Source organism: Callorhinus ursinus, unplaced genomic scaffold, assembly GCF_003265705.2.
Source record: "Callorhinus ursinus isolate GAN/ISIS: 27379988/994484 unplaced genomic scaffold, GSC_fseal_2.0 scaffold64, whole genome shotgun sequence".
In the NCBI taxonomy this organism is placed as follows: domain Eukaryota; kingdom Metazoa; phylum Chordata; class Mammalia; order Carnivora; family Otariidae; genus Callorhinus; species Callorhinus ursinus.
In genome coordinates, this window is record NW_027397126.1 from 6,331,843 (window position 1) to 6,351,218 (window position 19,376).

General features: G+C 36.1%; 1 protein-coding gene and 1 long non-coding RNA gene across 3 annotated transcripts in view; one reads left to right on the forward strand and one right to left on the reverse strand.

Annotated features, from left to right (window-relative positions):
- SLITRK4 (SLIT and NTRK like family member 4) overlaps positions 1-19,376 on the reverse strand; it is a 105,270-nt gene that overhangs the window by 56,345 nt on the left and 29,549 nt on the right. The gene's annotated exons all lie outside the window — the stretch shown is intronic.
- The window catches only part of LOC141371279 (uncharacterized), a 150,894-nt gene that overhangs the window by 45,338 nt on the left and 86,180 nt on the right, over positions 1-19,376 (forward strand). The window contains exons 1-2 of one of the 2 annotated variants that reach the window (XR_012376100.1): positions 94-177; positions 314-384. The exons of the other annotated variant lie outside the window; for it this stretch is intronic. This is a non-coding gene — a long non-coding RNA (uncharacterized lncRNA). Of the gene's footprint in view, positions 1-93; positions 178-313; positions 385-19,376 lie in introns of those variants that run through there. 2 annotated transcript variants of the gene reach the window in all.

Sequence of the window (19,376 nt, forward strand, 5' to 3'; positions counted from 1 at the left end):
CTGGGCAAAAGGCACTTTGCACAAAGGTTAAGCCCTTGAAATACTGCCAGTTCCCTCCCCTAACCCAACATGCCAGTTCTGGGAAGGCGGTAAGAAACCCGGAGGAGGTAGGGCTTAATCTGCACCTTGAAAAAAGCAGAGGCTTAACAAGAGGAGATGCAGTCCAAAGAGTGCTATGTGAGTAAAAATGTATGTTTTCTTTCTAGCTCCCTTCCCTCGTTATGTCTGAGGCGAGTCAGTTAACATTGATCTAACCATGTGACAGCCTCTTTAGGGCACTTCTATCTGATTGAGCTACTTTTCTCTCCAAAAGATCGTGATCCTTCTCCATTCCATGACTTGGCCTTCATCCAGAAGAACTGGCTGTGTAACAATTCCCATGAGGTAACGCGCATGTGTCTAAAAGTAAATGTTGCCAGAGAACTGCCCTTTGGCAAAGCCTCAGCTTATATAAATCATAGATTTGTAACCTGCCAAATGTTAGCTTGCTTCAGCAATGAGCTTGAGAAGATGGTGTTTCCCTACAATTTCCAGTCTATGATTTCTACTAGCATAAGAACCTTTTCCACTTTAAACAATTCTTTCTCCTCTCCCAGTTGACCTGTTGACTGATGATTCTATAGTTATAAAGTCTGTTCTGTTGCCTCCTATTAATACATAGGTATGTCTCTAAGAACTGACTCTAAGGCCTTATCAAATGATAATATCTCACTGTGAATGAGTATATTTTGACCCTTCCTGAGATTCAGGTGAGAGAAGAGGTACAGGAGAGAACGTGTGTTTACTGGTATTCTATTTGGGTGGGGGTAGGGGCAGGTATTAATAGGCACAGAATAAGGAAAGGAGAACAGAAAGTAGAAGCTAAAGTCATTGAAATTGAACTTGAGTTTGATCATATGCCCAACCGAGCTGGCAGTGAATTACTCTGAGGAAGAAATGTCCTAAGCAGACAAATATCTTAACAAGGGAAATAATAGTCCACTCATTACCTTTTTGAGGGTCAGAAAGTTCCTATTTACCCCACTGGTCTAAAAGTAACTCAAGAAAAGAACTGGATGTGGGACACTGATCAGATAGATCCCTCCTGCTCTCCACTTCTCAATTTCCCCATCTAAGAAGTGATAACAATGGATTTGAATATCTCTAAGGATCCTTCCATATGTATTTGCATGTTTTTAACTTGTGGTGACAATATTTCATTTTGGTGATGTAAAAGTTACTATTATGAATAAATAAGATGAAACAGACATTTTAGGCTGTTTTCCTGGCTTTGTGTTAGACAGAAAACCACGTATCAGAGGCATTGATTTGGCGTTTCAGTGCCTTTCCTTCATTGATTGTTGATCATATTCCAAGCAAAATTCATTTTAAAAAATTGAAGCAGTAGTCTTGGAAATGAAATGACAGTGATTTGTAATCCTTTATGAAAAAGATGGAGTTGATTTTCAGACCTGGTGTCTCATGCCTGTTTTGGCACAGGCTGCAAGGCACTGTGAAGAAAAACTCATAGCCTGGGTTAGGAAACATCTCATATCTTTTTGCATCAACCTCCTTGCCAACAATAAGAAATACACTGATGTGATACAGATGCGATCCTGCACTTTTCACAATAATTTTTAATTATGAAGTCTTGGTAAACAGGTGGCAATCTGGATGCCGAAAACAACAAAGTATATATTTCCAGACCCAGTTTCGGGGCATGGGCAGGAAGTCTCTTTCATGAACCATGATTTGAAAATGGCTTGATCTGATTTCAAGGCACCAATCTAGATACTGCTGTGAAAGGATTTTGCACATCTAATTAAAGTGCTGAATAAACTGACCTTAAAAAATATGAAGATTATCTGGGTGGGCCCGGCCAAATCAGGTGAGCCCCTTAAAAGCAGTGAGTTTCTCTGGCTGGTAGCAGAAGTGCAGAGAGATTTGAAGCCTAAAGGAGATTCAACGTGAGGAATCCTACTGCTCACGGTGATGCTGTGGGAGAGCCTGTGGGAAGGCCTGAAGACAGGAACTGCAAGAAACCTCTAGGAGATCAGAATGATCCCCCAGCTAACAACCAGGAAATGGGGCCTTGGGTCCTACAACTGTAACAAACTCATGTAATATAAGCCACATCTGAGCAGAAGGTTTCAGTGCAATTGTATGGTTCAGATACAGCTCATGGTTCATGCTCTTCCTCTTTGGCACAAAAATGGGAATGCCTGACACGGGGGCCACTCCTTTGTCAGGATCCCAGAATCAGACAGTACATGGAACTGAGTCAAGCAGAAGTCACAGCAGCCGTAGCTGCCCTGTAACCACCAACATGGAATGCAACTTAAAAAGAGTGCTTTTCTGTAAGCTACTGAATTTGGGGGGGCTGTTATGCAGCAAAGCTGGGTGACATGTACAATATGTAGAATTTTTTTCCTGCTTTTTTAATTTGATATTTTCATAGTGTATTAGTTATCTACAGCCAAATGACAACATCACCACAAACTTCATGGTTAACTTAAAACAACACATAGTTACCACACAGCTTCTGTGGCCTGTTTCAGAGTCTCACAAAGTCACAGTCAAGATGTTGGCCAGCATATGGGTTTATCTTAGGCTCATCTGGGGAAGAATGTGCCTTCCAGCTCTAGTGGCCATTAGTAGCATTCGCTTTCGTGCAGGCTGCTACACTGAGGGTCAAAATTTCTCACTGGCCATCTGCTGGAACCCCCTTTCACTTCCTTGCCATGTGGTTCTCTCCATAGGGAAATCTCAAACTATGCCAGCTTGCTTCTTCAAAACCAGAAAGGGAGAGAGTGTCTCCCAGCAAGACTGTGCTACAAACTGTAACATTATGAAAGAAGTGATATCCCATCACCTATGCTGTATTATTGGATAGATGAAAGTCATATGTTCTGCCCATACTCAAGGGGAGGGGATTATACAAAGGTGTTAACCCCAGGAGAAAGGAATCGAGGAGGGCTACCTTAGAGTTTGTCCATCATAGACAGAACTTCTTATGTTACTAAATATTCTTCAAAAATATAATTTTTATGTTTGCACAATACGTCATAGAAATAGATACTAATTTAATTCATCATGATGTAATAAATGTCCCATCATGTCCAAATTGGCTTCTAAGGTTTCTTTCATTAAATACTAAATTCTTATATATACAAAGGCTTATTTCAAGAAAGCTTATTTTTCTATTATTCTTTTGTTGATTCTCAAGCCAGTGCCACTAATTTTAATTACTCTACTTTTAGAATATGTTTTAAAATATATTAAAATTAGCCTCTAACTTAAGGGCTGGGTGATATAGTTATATATTTTGCTTTCCACAGTCAATATATCCATGCAATATCTTTTTTTTAAAGATTTTGTTTATTTGAGAGAGAGTGCAAGAGAGCACAAGCAGGGAGGAGGGGCAGAGGGAGAGAGAGAGGCAGACATGCCGCTGAGCAGGGAGCCTGATGTAGGACTCGATGCCAGGACCCTGAGATCATGATCTGAGCCAAAGGCAGACACTTAACTGAGCCACCCAGGCACCCTAACCGTGGAATATCTTATCATATTGATCTTAATACATAGCTCTATCTGAAATAATTCAAGAAAACCCACTAAAGTGATTCTATGTAGACTCTTTTTAGTAATCATCTCAAAGCATATTTACAACAATTTAATTTTTGTGAACCATATTGGCATTTTATTAAATGAAATCACACATGAGCTCTCTAGAGACAGTCTACATAATTGGGGAAAAAGAGATACTTGAGAGCGAAAGTTCTTTCAATATTTTGTCCACTGATGAGCATCTTAACTCTATTTAGGTATTCATGAAATAAGTGAAGCAGAGATAAACATATGCAGGAATGATAAGTATGAGGAAGCCAAGAAGCAGTTATGTAGTAAGCACTAGAATGCAAATTGTTTATGTTCATTTTCATTACATATGTGTGAGTATATACATTTACACTTAGTTTTAATGGTATTATTGGATATCTTTAAAATATCTAAGATTATATACATTTTGAAAATCTAGAAGCAAGAAAGGACGAAGTCTTTTGTCTATTTCTAGATTTGCCCATCCAGTTTTCTTTATATCTACTAGCTAATGAGCAATATTCTGCCTAGAGGCAAATGTACCGTATAACTCAATCCTTCCCTTATGCTAACATATTCAAAAGGATATGCAAATTATGTAACAATAGTAAAGTCATCACAGTTCTCAGGGAAAATAATTTCCATTTCCACCAGGAGGTTTACATAGATAAATGAGCATAATAAATAGAAGTGAGGTCCTTGATGCTTGACCAACTCCTGCCACTTCTAATGCCTTCTCAGTCATATATTCACAAATTGGAGTGATAAATAGTTTCATAGTTTCTTATTATTTGGATGACTTACATTTCACTGTTTATCTAGGGAAAGGTAAATGTCCATGCATTTCTACTTCATGCCCTCATTGAACTTTCCTGAACTCTTCTTGTGTACTCAGATTTTGAAACCAAAATATACTTTTCACTTCTGTACAAAAGCAGAATTTGCATAATCCATGTTCTCTCTACCCTGTGGAAAGGTATATAAAAAGACCATGATGGTGATTAGAGAGGATTTCTGCGGATTCCTTCTGCATAGGTACTGCAGCTGGGCTGGTCCTAGGAACCTGAATCAGCCGGAGAGGTAGGGCTTGGAACATGCCATGATGGGGACTCCCTGAACTGACAAGAGTTATGACATTTCTACTGCTTTGCAGCCAGACTGAAGAGTGCTCCTCCTTGAGGGATACTGTACATTTATTTTCAAATATAGAGTCTGAATGGCGGAAGAACCTGATAAAATAGAGAGACTAACATTTATTGAATAAATGATGTGCCAGGTGCTATGTTATTCACTAAATGGTGTTTCATTTAATTATCACAGCAACACTATGAGGTAGGCACCATGATAATTAGAATGCCCATTCAATTTATTTTCCATATTAGAACACAGTGGAGAATAAAATGACAGCTATTAATGATTAAGCTCAGACAACAGGCATAACATGGAACCTTTCTAGGAAAACTTTAAATATGGTCACTCTTTTATAATCCCTATAATACAAATAAGGAAACTGAGGTTCAGAAAGATCAAGTAATATCCCCAATCTCCGTGGCTAGATGATGGCAGATCTAGGAGTCCAACATTCTCGAACTTACATTTCATGAGTAAGCAGTTAATTAGTAGCAGTAGATTCAGGAGACTTTTGTTACAAAATGACAGATTAATAACATTTCCACTCTATTCCCTTCAATAAAATCCTCCACAAAATAGTAAAAAGAATAAGAGACAGAAGAAGAGCCTCCATCTTTAATGAAACTAAGAAATGATCACAATCTCAAACCACAATATATGTAGAATTTCCGTCAGAAGAGTAGCGCTCATCAATCCCGTTTGCAAAAATGTACTTAACACAGAAATCCAGTCAACCCAAACAGTAAAGCAAAACAAAAAGCCAAAAAAATGGAGAAGCCCTGGTATGAAAGAGCTGGGATCAAGTATTGATTCCATTAATATTTGGAATTTAAAATGAAAAATCGTAGGAATTATAGAACAGAAGGCAAATGTTATGAACACTGACAATGTAACAATTGTAATAGAGGTCTAAAGGAGGAGGAGAATGGGAAGAAGTTTAAGAATATCTTCCTTATCCATGGAGAGACACCAAGAGATATCATTTAACTTGATAAGTCAATGAGTAGATGTTTAATCATATTATTTAAATTTAGAAAGCTAAAGAGAAGTATAAAAACAAAGAATATAAACCTTCAATATTACCAAAAGGAGAAAAAAACCCAAAACTGAATTAAACCTAGAATTTCATAACCTTATAAAGAGTATAAGCAATTCCTCCAGAGCACCAAAACAGTAATAACGTGAATAAAATAGAAAGAAAAATTGCCTGTTGATGAACAAGGCAAAGCTAGGACTATCGCGGTAACATACATTTCTAGATGTACTAGCCAACACAACTAGTCAAATGAAAGAAATGAAAAGAAGTGACATAATTATCCACATTTGCTAATCATGTGGTTATTCATCTGGAAAACCCAAGAGGATAAATTGAAACCCTATTAGAAACAATAAGAGAATTCAGTGAGGTTCTGATTACAAAATCAATAAAATCAATCAATGGCTTTTCTGTATATAAAAGCTAACCAAGTATAAAATAAAACAAAAGAAAAATCTCAGTCATCTGTAGCTATATGATCTAAAACATCTAGGCATATTATTCAGCCTTAAAAAAGAAAGAGAGCCTAACATTTGCAGCAACATAGATGAACCTGCAGGCTATCATGCTAAGTGAAATAAGCCACACACAAAAAGGAAAAAACTGTATGATCTCACTTATATGTGGAATCTTAAAAAGTCACATACATACAAGCAGAGATTAGAACAGTGGTTACCAGGGGTGGAGAGATGGGGGAAATTGGGGATATATTTGTCAAAAGGTACAAAGTTGCAGTTATGTAGGATGAATGAGTTTAGAGATCTGATGTGCAGCATGGTGACTACAGTAATAATATTGTATTAAATACTGGAAATTTGCTAAAGGAGTAGATTTGAGGTGCTCTCATACACAAAATATGGTAACTATGTGAGGAGATGATATGTGAATTAGGTTGGCTGCAGTAATCATTTCACTGTGTGTGCATATATATACATATATGTATATATGTATCAAGTCATCAGTGTTGTACACCTTAAATATATACATTTTTATTGAAAATAAAATTTAGGGGCGCCTGGGTGGCTCAGTCAGTTAAGCGTCTGCCTTCGGCTCAGGTCATGATCCCAGGGTCTTGAGATCAAGCCCCATGTTGGGCTCCCCGCTCAGTGGGGAGCCTGCTTCTCCCTCTCCCTCTGCCTGCCACTCCCCCAGCTTGTATCCTCTTTCTCTCTGTCAAATAAATAAATAAATAAATAAATAAATAAATAAAATCTTTTTTAAAAGAAGAAAAATTTTAAAAAATCTTCACATAAATATTATAAGAAATACACAGCACTTATATCAACTTGAAACTATAAAAAATTTACTGAAGTTCTTAAAATTAGCTTTATTTTTTTAATTTAATTTAATTTTATTATGTTAGTCACCATACAGTCCATCATTAGTTTTTGATGTGCTGATCCACGATTCATTGTTTTTGTATAACACCCAGTACTCCGTGCAGTACGTGCCCTCCCTAATACCCATCACTGGGCTAACCCATCCCCGCTCCCGCCTCCCCGCTAAAACTCTGTTTGTTTCTCAGAGTCCATAGTCTCTCATGGTTCGTCTCTCTCTCCGATTTCCCCCCCTTCATTTTCCCTTCCTTCTCCTAATGTCCTCCACGCTATTCCTCATGTTCCACAAATATGTGAAACCATATGATAATTGACTTTCTCTGCCTGACTGATTTCACTTAGCTTTAAACAAGTGCAAAGCAAACATACATCAAATTGTTGGGTAGTGAGCTTCAATATTCAAAATTATTGATTCTGTTTAAATTAATATATTATAGGCAATTCTAATAAAAACTAACATAATTTTAGATACAACTTGACAAAATGATTCTAAAGTTCATGTGAATAAGAAAATATGAGAACAGCAAGGAATCCTCTGAAAAAGAAGAGCAACGAAGGGGAGCTAGGATTACTATATACTACAACATTGTATAAAGCAACAATAATCATAAATGATTCTGGGACATGAACTGACTGATGAGCAGAACAGAGAGTCCAGCTAGATCCAAACACTTCTGGAATTTAGTATTTGGTAAAGTAGCATCTTTAACAGTGGGGGAAATAAATTATTCAATGTATACACAATGAAATAGTATTCTACCAGAAAAAAGAAAGAAATCTTGCCATCTATGACAACGAGGATGAACCTAGAGGACATTATGCTAAGTGAAATAAGCTAGGCAGAGAGAGACAAATATTGTATGATCTCACTTATATGTGGAACCTAAAAAAAAAAGCTGAACTCATAGAAATAGAGAGGAGATTGGTAGTTGTCAGGAGCTAGGGGGTGAGGGAAATGAGATACTGGTCAAAAGGTACCAACTTCCAGTTTATAACTGGAATAAGTTCTGGGGATGTAATGTACAACATGGTGACTGTAGTTAACAATACTGTATTGTATACTTGAAAGTGGCTAAGAGTAAATCTTAAATATCCTCACCACCACCACAAAAAATTATATGAGATGATTATTATAAGAGATGTAATTATTTGACTAATTATATGAGATGAAGGATGTGTTAACTAACCATATTGTGGCAATCATTTCACAATATATTTGTGCACCAAATCATCACATTGTACACCTCACACTTATGCAGTGTTAAATGTCAATTATATCTCAATATCTGGAAAAAATAAGTGATATTGGGGCAACTGGCTAGCTGTCTTTGTACATAGTTGTAAATCTCATTTCCTACTTCCCTCCTTACTCTGAGGTGTACAGCAGATAGATCAAATATTTAAATGGAAAAAAGCAGAAATACACCAGATGGAAACATGGGAAAATCTATGTGTACACTTGGAGAGAAGACCTTTCCAACACGAAAAAAAAAAAAATCTGTAAGTGAAAAAGGAAAAGAATGGCAATTTGATTATATAAGTCTTAAAAATTTCTGCATGACCAAAATATTATAATAGTCTAAAGAAAAATGACATATTTGGAAAGAAAGATTTTATTTTATTTTATTTATTTGAGAGAAAGCCGAGCATGAGTGGGGGGAAGGGCAGAGGGAGAGGGAAAAGCAGACTGCCCGCTGAGCTCAAAGCTTGATCCCAGGACCCTGGAATCACAACCTGAGCCAAACGCTTAACTGACTGAGCCACCCAGGTGCCTTGGAAAGAAATATTTCTAACATCCAGCCCAGATAAGACACCAGTTTTCTTAATCATTGAAATAGCTCATACACATGAATAAATAAGAACGAGAAAATCAACCTGATAATAATAGCCAAAAGAAGGGAGTGAAACAGATCATATAAAAAGAATTTAACAAATGTTAAAAGATGCATGTGGTCACTGATAATTTAGGCAATACAAAATAAAATGAAAAAATATTATTTTTAAACTGTCAGATTGGACAAGACAAAAAGTAGCTTTGAGAGGATACAATAGAAAAGGGTGAGAAGAAGCAAGCACTCATACACTGTTAACAGAATTGCAAATTGAGGTAAAGTATTTTGAAGGACAAATTGGCATTATTAGAATTTTAAGTGTATATAACTTGACTTAGTGATTCGTCCTTTAGGCATTTACTATACAGATAAATTTGCACGTGATCATAAAACTATCTCTGTTGCAGCGTCCATGTTAGAAGGGAAAAAATGAAAAAATTTTCAATGTCATATTGGTTATTATGTACATCATGGTACATCTGCAACATAATACTATGTAGCTATTTATAATATTCAGGGAAATGTATAAGAAAGATTTCTAACATATACTGTGAAGTGAAAAAGAAAAGTTGCAGAAGAGTATGTGCGGTATGATACCATTTTATATGTAAGTTCAACTTCCTATCTGTATACATTATTTCTGGACAAATTACACACAAAAAACAACAGTTATTTCTGGCACTAGGATTAGCATTTCTGGTGGGGGGAAGGAATTAGACTACGTATGCTGTTTTATACATCTTAAGGCAACTTGATTATTTTTTCCAGGACCATTTCTTCTATAACAAAGGTAGCTTGTATTTTATTAAGTATCTATTGAAGGTCCATTAGTTACAAATCTTATTTGTAGACATTATTGACTGTTCTAAGTATGCTTCCCCAGCCAGAGCCTTCCTGAAGTAGAAACTCCAGTAGTTCAAAGAATATTTAGTGAGAACCTACTCTAGGCTGTTGGTATATACTGAGGAAATATAAAATTGCTCATGGGAAAAAAGAAAACTAGAATTAGGGTTTTTTCCTGAACATGTAGCTCTATTTTGATCACTTGGGTTACCCTCTGGCAATCCCATTGTTAAAATAAAAAACAGAGTCCAGCCTTGAAAATTCCCTGAGCAGACAAAACCAGTTTGCTCATACACACAAAGCTTAATTTAGTTTATTCTTTAAGACTGAGTTGACCTGGGTCATTTCTTGCTTATGCCTCTGGAAATCATAAGCAAAACTTAAACTGTTTCTCAAGGTTAATGTGAGATAACCACTGACCAATTAAGTGATTTATCTATCATTTAAGAAAATTCTAATATTATAACCAATCACTGTAAAGAATAAATAGTCACTGCCTTCTCACTATATAAGCTGCTTTATAACAACGCACCCCTGAGCCTCATTCCATGTTTGGGGTTGAGCTCTCCTGGTTGGCAAACTGTCTTGTCGGTGTGTGCACAATAAACTTTTACGAAGTACTACTTCAGTGACTCATTCATTTTACTTCTGTGATTTATAAACTTTTGACAACACTTTATCTTAACATGCTAGGCATTCCTAACAAGAACATAATACATGGTTACTTACAAAAGGGATACCTTAAGTACAAATAATCATGATTAAAACTGCAAATAAATTAACTATAAGATCCATGAGAGGGCATCTAAGTATTTCTGTTCCAGGACTACACATGTAAGGCACATGTATTTAAAAAAATAATCATGTCCCTTGATCTATATTAGAACCTGTAAAATATACTCCCATCATAGCAACAGTGCATTGTAATGTAGAGTCATATAACACTAACATAGTGCCAACTGGGCACAGAACATGCAAAATTCCCCAGATCCCCCTCCTGGCTTTCTAGAATCTTCAGAATCACTGTCCCTTTTATTTCTTGATCATCCTTTGATTCCTTTCCATTGCTCCACTAAAGTCAAAAGTCTCCAAGCCTTTCGTGGACTAATGACTGTTCCTCCTATGCTTGATTCCTTTGCACCCCAGCTCACCCTAACACACACCTTATAAAAACATAGCCAGAGGGAGAAACAGCATAGCACACTGCAGTTAAGAGCACGGAACTATGGAACAACTTTCTAGTTTCTTAACTTAGGACAAGTTACTTAACCCATGTGTGCTTTATTTTCCCCACTTCGTGGAGTTCTTGGGAGAAGTAAATGAATTAAATTAAATTAAAAGAGTAATAGCTCATTTGTAAAGTGCTTAGAACAATTCCCCTGGCACATAGCAGGCATTATATAAGAACTTGTTAAATCGATAAATAAGTGCTACAAGGCTCAGCATAGACGTTACCATCACCAGGAAACTTGCCTCACTTTTCCTTCCCCAAAACTGGGTTAAGTGCCCCTCCTATTTGGTTACCTCCTCCCTGTGCTCCGGCTTGTCATTGCACTCACTGCACTGCATTTTAATTGCCAATTGTTTTTAGGGCTCCCCTAGTGAAGTGAGGCACAGTGAAGATGTTCCTCATTTGGCCAATGTAAGCTTTTTTAAGGCAGGAATTTTGTCTTTTTTGCCTTCTGCCAAATCCTCAGTGCCTACAAGAGTACCCAGTGCAGATGTAGATGACCAAAAAAAAAAAAAAAAAAAGTTGAATGACTTTTCTAAGTGTTTCAACTGCTAGGGCTCTCATTCCTTTTATACACCCACCTATTATAGTACTATAGTACTATAGTATAGTAACAATAAAACTCATGATAATAATAATCACAATATACCTGCCATGGACTGAGTGCTAAGCATGTGGCAGAAAGTATTAAGTGCTCCATGTACAGAATCTAAGTTAATCCTCATGAGAGTCCAGTGATGGAGGGGCCAGTATCATCCCCACGTTACAAATGAAGAGACTAAGGCTAAGCAAGACTTACCATCTTATATAGGCCAAACAGTTAGTAAGTCACAGCTTGAAACCCTGGCATTCTGACTTCAGCGTCTGCACTCTTAACAAAATTGACAAACTGTTGTTGAAGGCATTCACTGTATGAAGGAAATGTGCAGTTTGGTAGATGAAGATACACAGAAGCAGAGACTTCCTTCCTTTCTGGGACATCCCCTATTAAAATGAAATGGTATAAAAAACAAGGTAGAGAGTGCCAGAAACTGCTCCACCCTTTGTGTGGACTATGTCACAGAATTCTCATGTTAACCCATTGATGTAGGTACTATCACCACCGTGCTACTGATGAGCAAACCAATTGCGGGGAGGTTCATTCAGTAGCTTGGCCCATGTCAAATGTCAAGATTCAAATACACCCTGGTATGACTTCATACTAGTTTCTTGTGACCTATAACACAGCTATTTACAAAAAGGTTAATTAAAAATAATAGTGTTGGTGATAGCATTTTAGAGACTATGCCATCTGGGTAAGGGAAATACAGCAACAGGATCCTCCAAATGTGTAACATCAGTTTTTCAGCAAACAGAGATGAACCCTAGAGAACATGATAGAGGAGGCAAATGAAGTCCAGTGGTGGTCATGCCACATCCTTTCCCCCTTTACCTACTTATAATTTCAGAATGGCCCTGGTGAATGCATTTTTCTTCTTGCATTTTTGAGGTTCTTGGTTTTAAGAGATGTATGCTTCCCAAATCAATTAATGTTCTGGAATCTTTCCACAAATGTACATTTCACTCTATAACTTTATCCTTATTAAACTAGCATTTATTTTTGCCAACTTTTTAAAGCATCTCTTACAAAATTTTTTTAAACTACAGTTATATTGGTAGATTTTAGCTTATTATTTTGGAGAGCACTTTCTGGACCTAAATTATGACAATTGAGACCACATGGTATTCAGTCTATGACTTCAAAACTGTACAGTAGCTGAAAATTCTGCAGTACGTTTATTCAAGTACAATCAAATTTCATTATGTAATCCATCCCCTCCCTAATTTTCACTGTCTTGCTATCCCTGAGAAGATTTTATTATAAGTTCCACACTGCCTCGCAGGTGCATCACCGTCTAATTTACATGACTTACTGTAAATTTATATGCCCTAGCATATAATTCATTTTACTTCTGGCTTGTTTTTGCCAGAGTCCACACAAGATTGCTTTTCTTTGGAGAGTAAGCCCTTTCCAGATATGCTTACCTGAGCAAAATGCGTAACAACAAAGAAGCTAAGCCAAGCAGTAACAAAACACAGAGTTCTAGCTTTTTAATGTTTATCTTTTGTCAAGCTGTATTTTGTTGATTAATTTATGAAGCTGAACCCTTTAAAATTCTTAGACTTTTCAGTGTTAGCACCCTTAGCCACAAAGTCAGGAATTCCAATTCGATAGCTTTGTGGAACATGTCATCGTGATTACACTGAGACCAGATGTCTAGCGTCAAATCATGCCACTGCACTTGGTTTTTTGAGCTTTTGGTCAGGAAAGCATAATATAAATCTAACACTTAAATAAATGTCATGTTCAATGTGCCAGAAAACTCCCAAGATCAAACTGGATAGCAGATGTTGAGAGCAAGTCTTCTACCATCCACACATGATACTGAAGTGACTTTGAGGCGATGTTCAAAACAAGTCCATGTTGTTGGTCTTCAATAATGTTTTTCATGTGAATCTCTGTGCAAATACGGACAGGACTGAACCTATTAGAATGGAAGGCTAACTATATAGAGAGAGAGTCCTCTAAAGTGCAACAGTGTCTACCTTATTTTAGAATAACCAAATACTCCAACTGTCCAGGACACATTCCTTGTCTCTTGTGTCTTACTAGGAGAGACAGAGAGATATTTGCAAGTGATCTGAAGAAAATGGAAACTTTCATTCAAATCAATTACTACTCACTAATAAAAATGGTCCCATGAACAAAAGGACAAAGAGTCAAAGATTTGTCCTTTTGGTATAGACGTGTAGACTAAATTGGAAGTAGGTTAAGTAGAAACTTCTGAGTATCTCAATAAAAGTAAATGTACGCACATATCTATATAGAAAAGTCCCAAGTATTCTGAAGATAAAAACTTGCAATGCACAAAATCAATAAAGAACACGTTATTTCCTCAAAATTACCTTTCTTCGACATTGTAAAGCACTAAGTCAGACTCATTAGAGAGATGGCCAGTCTGAATTTGTGAAATGCCTTCAGTATTTAGAATTCACTTTATCTGTATAAATTGTATTGCTCTAAACTAATTTCAATAATATCAGTAAAGCATAGTCTAATAGAACATTGAATGAAGTTTATTTTAATTAATAGATAAGGATAATTTATAACTGACTCATTGTTTAGATTCCAGTTGATTTTGCTAATGTCCTTGGAAGCATTTGTTTCTCTAAGCAGTTTACTATCCTTCAACATTTTTCATTAACATTTTGAATAGGTGTGCCAAACCTTTTCTCATAGATAGCACAAAATGGGAGTTAAGTCCACAATTCTTTAAGTTATCTTAGGATTCAATAATTAAGATTTGAGTGACTTACTGAAAAATTCTTCAGGGGTGCCTGCATGGCTCAGTTGGTTGAACGTCTGACTCCTGGTTTTGGCTCAGGTCATGATCTCGGGGTCCTGAGATCAAGCCCCTGAGTCAGTGGGGAGTCTGCTTGAGATTCTCTCTCCCTCCCTCTGTCCCTCCCCCTGCTCATGCACCGGCTCTAAAATAAATAAATAAATCTTAAAAAAAAGAAAAATTCTTCATAGTGCATTGATTATATGCAAGACAAAACTTCAGAAGTATTGGAAAAAAAATTAAAAAAAAACTAGAAATCTAGCAGAATTCTATTTTACTCTCTCCAGACAGTACCAAAATAATTGATCAGATCAAAGGAGAATATTCTGTTAAAACAAAATAAAACAAACAGAAACCCCTCAGTTTGTTTAACAGAACTGACTAGTCTTTTATTTTTTTTCAAACTGGCTAATCCCATACCCTCAAAAAAACCCAAATTTTTTTGGTTTCTTAAAATACATATTTATTTGAACCAACAGATTTTTTTTAAAAGGAATAGTGTGGTTCTCTTTAGAGGGGTGTTTTGAATGCTGAAATTATTCATCAGTCTTCAAGAAACTATTGAGATTATTCTATGTTAAGGGTAAAATTTTTGAGACCTTACCCCTGCTTACAGGTTGCTAGCAACATAATTATAATATTATATACACATATTGTAATATTATGTATATACTTACATAGATAATATATAGATACATATGTACTATTATATATATATATATATATATATATATATATATATATATATATATATATATAAAATGAAACTATGTATATATAGATAGCCAGATAGATAGATACAGGGTAGGCTTTATTCATTCCTCTCTTCCTACTTTCAACTAAACTAACATGGTTTGAGTACCTGCTGTGCCTGGTTCTAAAGTTTAAATATGCAGATCATTTTTGCCATCTAAGATACAGTATAGGATATGCTACAATTAACCTAAGTATATTAGGATATGTTTAGTAACAAATTAACATAGAATATCAGCAATTTATGATAATAAAAATTTCTCATTCAAGCAAAGTCCTATGTAGGTCAGATGGCTGTCCTCCATCTTACGACTATGTCATTTGGAACATGTAATCCCCAAGGTTTCCAAGGCAGGGGAAAAGTGGATTGGAATACTGTACAGGATGTTTTTAACAGGTTAAGTTACTTCTGTTGACATTCCACAGTTCAGAATTGTGTCATAGGGACCCTAGCATTACTTCAAGGAGGTTAGTGAATGCTGTTTTCATTTGCACTCAGGAAGGGGAAACTGTGATGAACACAGAACAATTTCTTTATCACACTATCTTATTTAGGTTCTCCTGAATGTAGAGCTGAAGACAGAGATCCAAGTACAGGTAATTTATTTGGGAGTTAATTCCAGGAGCAGGAGTAAGGGAGCAGAGAGGGGAAGTCAGGTTAGGAGGAAAAACCAGTATGTTGATTGGGAACACCACTGTGGGCAATAGGGGCTCAATTGTGTTGAGATCTCCTGAAAGGTGTACAGAATTCCTGTCAGAATTGTCCACCTGACAAAGGCAGGATAACATATCCACTGGTTTTTGTCTCTCATTGGTTTAGGATTTTTCTTAGGAATAATAATCTCACATCTCTCGTATGTGGAAAGAATATTCTTATCCCCTTACCATTGGGGAAGGCCCTGAGAAGAAAGCAGAAAGACAACATGGCAAGCTTTTGGGGTAGGATGCTGCCAGCATGAGATGACTCTGAGTTCACATGAAAGTGTCCATTGCCAATGCAGGAGAAATCAGATGTGTTCTGACCATGTGACACGGAGAATCAGAGGCATCTGCCACATACAAAAACTATACTTTAACAAAAATAAAGGAAACAAATACCTTTTCTTCAAAGATGTCCCAGATAGGAGCCATGGTCTGGAATAATCTGGATAATTTTTTTAATATTGCATTTGGCTTTCCCATGAGAACCCAGTAGGGGTTGTATTTTAGGACTATGAAATCAATTGGAAAGTAAAATGGGGAGGTGAACATTTGCTCAAGCAATGTAATCATTGGAGACAACTTATCCAGGTGACCCAGCCCAAGTTCCTTCTGATTTTCTAGAAGTCTCCATCCCCAGGTCCTATTAGATAATTATCTCAGTGCTCTACTTCTGTAGACATTATTGAAATGTTAAGTTCTCATTCCTTTCTTTATCTGACAAACTTAAAAGAGAAATGTATTTAGTAGTTATTAAAAATGAGGTTGGGAAAGATCTACAGAAATTCCCCACAGTTCTTCTCTTGAGGCACCCTATACTTTCCTTCCATATTTTAAGATTTGAAGTTGACAGGAACAATTAATCATACAAAAAGGCAACGTACTCAAAAAAGCAAACATAATGTATAGTTCTCTTTGTGGTTTTAATGAATGCATCCTTAGTGCACCTTTCAAAGTGCGTATTCAGTGTGGTTCTGTGATAGTGCAGCCATACTCTCTTTTCTCTCTTCTTGTCATAGCTTTTGGTTAGTACATTCTTGTTTGTTTATGGTTGATACTTTCAAATAAACATGATTTATTGACTCCAGTGAGCCTGCTGAATATTCACATTAGCCTTACTTTATATGTATTTCCATTTAAATGTCTGTAAAATAAAAGCTACCTCTTCACCATTTTGGCTATAAATTTTCAAAACAGAAATTTATAAGCCAGTGGTATATTTCAAAAAACTCTCCTAAATTTTATCTAATTAGAAAATCTCCCAACTTTTGCTCCTTTTCTGTTCTTTAGGGCCTGTATCCTTATTATAGCCTTTGTTTTCTTATACTATAATTTTGTTTTCTTATTTGTTCCTTCATTGTACTTGGAGCTCTCTACCCTAATGGCACTTAGTAGGGTCTTAGTAATATTTGCTCGATGAGCAAATGGTTAAATAATGTGCGATTTGAATACCTGGATTGTGTTAATTTCTTATTTAGAATACTATGCTTCTCTTGGGATGTTGCCCATGAATAAATGCATACTGAATCCCAAAAAGGACTGCAGAAGTATAAAGACAGTGAACAAAGCATACAAGTGATATCCACATGAGAAGATAGAAATATAATCCAGCAAACTGTGGACTGAAATTGGACCTTATGGATGTTCATTTTATACATGAGGGAATTGAGGACCATAGGAAAATGATTTCCCAGGGTCATCAAACCATTTAGTGGCAGAGCTAGTTTGTCAGTCCCAATCCACTATACAGTATGAAAGAGAGAAGCTAAAAAGGGCTATGAAAATAATTTAAAGGTTTAAGGATGTGGTTCAAAGATAAATGTTATTTAGACTAAGATTGGTTGGGGATTGATCATACCCACGGGGTCAGTGGTGACCCCTATCTCACCAAAAATAATTACAAAAGGATGAAGGTATCGAGTAGAATACATGAGCTGGGGAAGAGGGAGAGAGGAAAAGTAGACCAATCACTGTATTTCTGAGATTCACAATTTAACATTTCCTGAAATAAGAATATATTTTGTAGTTGAAAGGATCTATGTAGGTCTTAAGCCTGGCCAGTTACTTTTGGACTGAATTACGTTACTCCCTCCTTGACCCCTCCCACCCAACAAAAAGATGATCCATCTACAAAGGGAAGCAAACTGATGAAATTTATATGTGTTTGTGCTGAGCTGAAGTCATTCTGTAGCACTGCTTAAGTATTTGTTTTTCTGAAAGGGCTCTTTTTATTAAACACTTCTCCATTCTATTATTTCCGGCTAGTGGAAATCCATCATGAGTATTTAAATCTCAAAGATGAGCTAGATTCTAAATCTGCACCTCATGTTTCTCAGCTGAGTCTCTTCTTCAAATTATATATGCATTTTCTGTATCTGTATTCCGATTCATTTTTCACACTTTCACAGTCTGAGATGGGAACCATACATTTGGTAGTTCTTGACCTATTTTTAAATTTTGTTATTTTTTTTCAACTTTTGCCTTTGCCCGGGAGGAACAACCACTTTAGATTGAACTGCATTACAATTATTTTTGTAAACTGAATCCAAATTGGGTCACAGTGCTATTTTTGTCTCTAATCAACTTAAAAGCATTTTTCCCACTATTTCTGCTTTATGGTTTTCTTTCTAGATATGTTTGCTCTTATTCTAAGGACTTTGCTAGCTTTAATTCTGGGATATAGATAACTGTACAGTGTCATGATCAACAACTATTTCTAGCTTGTTCTTGAATAAAATCTTTTGAAAACATTTGCTCTCATGTTTCCAGCACTCTGTGGCCTCAAACTATCATGCTGAAATGACTTCCAACCATTATAGTTTACTAATTTTAAGTGATTTTACTTTCCACCATCCAAATCACTAGTGTTCCATAAGACTGAAGGGATCATCCAATCCAATATTCTTATATCATGACCAAGAAAACTGATGCCCAAAGAAATTAAACAATTTTTCCAAAATCATACAGCTTGATAGCAGCCTAGTCTAAATTAGAACTCAAGGCTCTTGACTTTTGCCACAAGGCTCTTTCCACCCTACCTTAGTATATTTATGTATATGACTAATGTCTAGTTCATATGCCTTATTTTAAGTTCTAAAATATTTGTAATGCTCTGATTATTTTAACCTTTGACTTGAGTTTTTGTGAAAATAAAGATAACATAATCTACTCTTATCCTTATCATCCCAAATTATCTCTACTGTCAATAAAAGATGTCTTCATTTCCATGTATGGTAGGAAGCACACTGACATAGCGTTTTAATCTGAATTAATGGTAACACTTAGAAAGGAAGGCCAGATCAAATACTATAATTGATCTTCATTATAGAATTCCAGTAAAGGCCAGCAGCTGTATAGTTATAGCCATGTTGTGTTATGAATGTTTTGAAAAAGTAATTAAATGAGTGGCTCTGGACAAGACATTAGAACCATAGAACCAAGGTGATAAAGTCAATGATGCAGATCCAAAAAAAAAAAAAAAGACAAAAAACAAAAAACAGCAAACTCAAACAAACCCACCAGAATAAAAAACAAAAAACCACCCAAAAAACACAA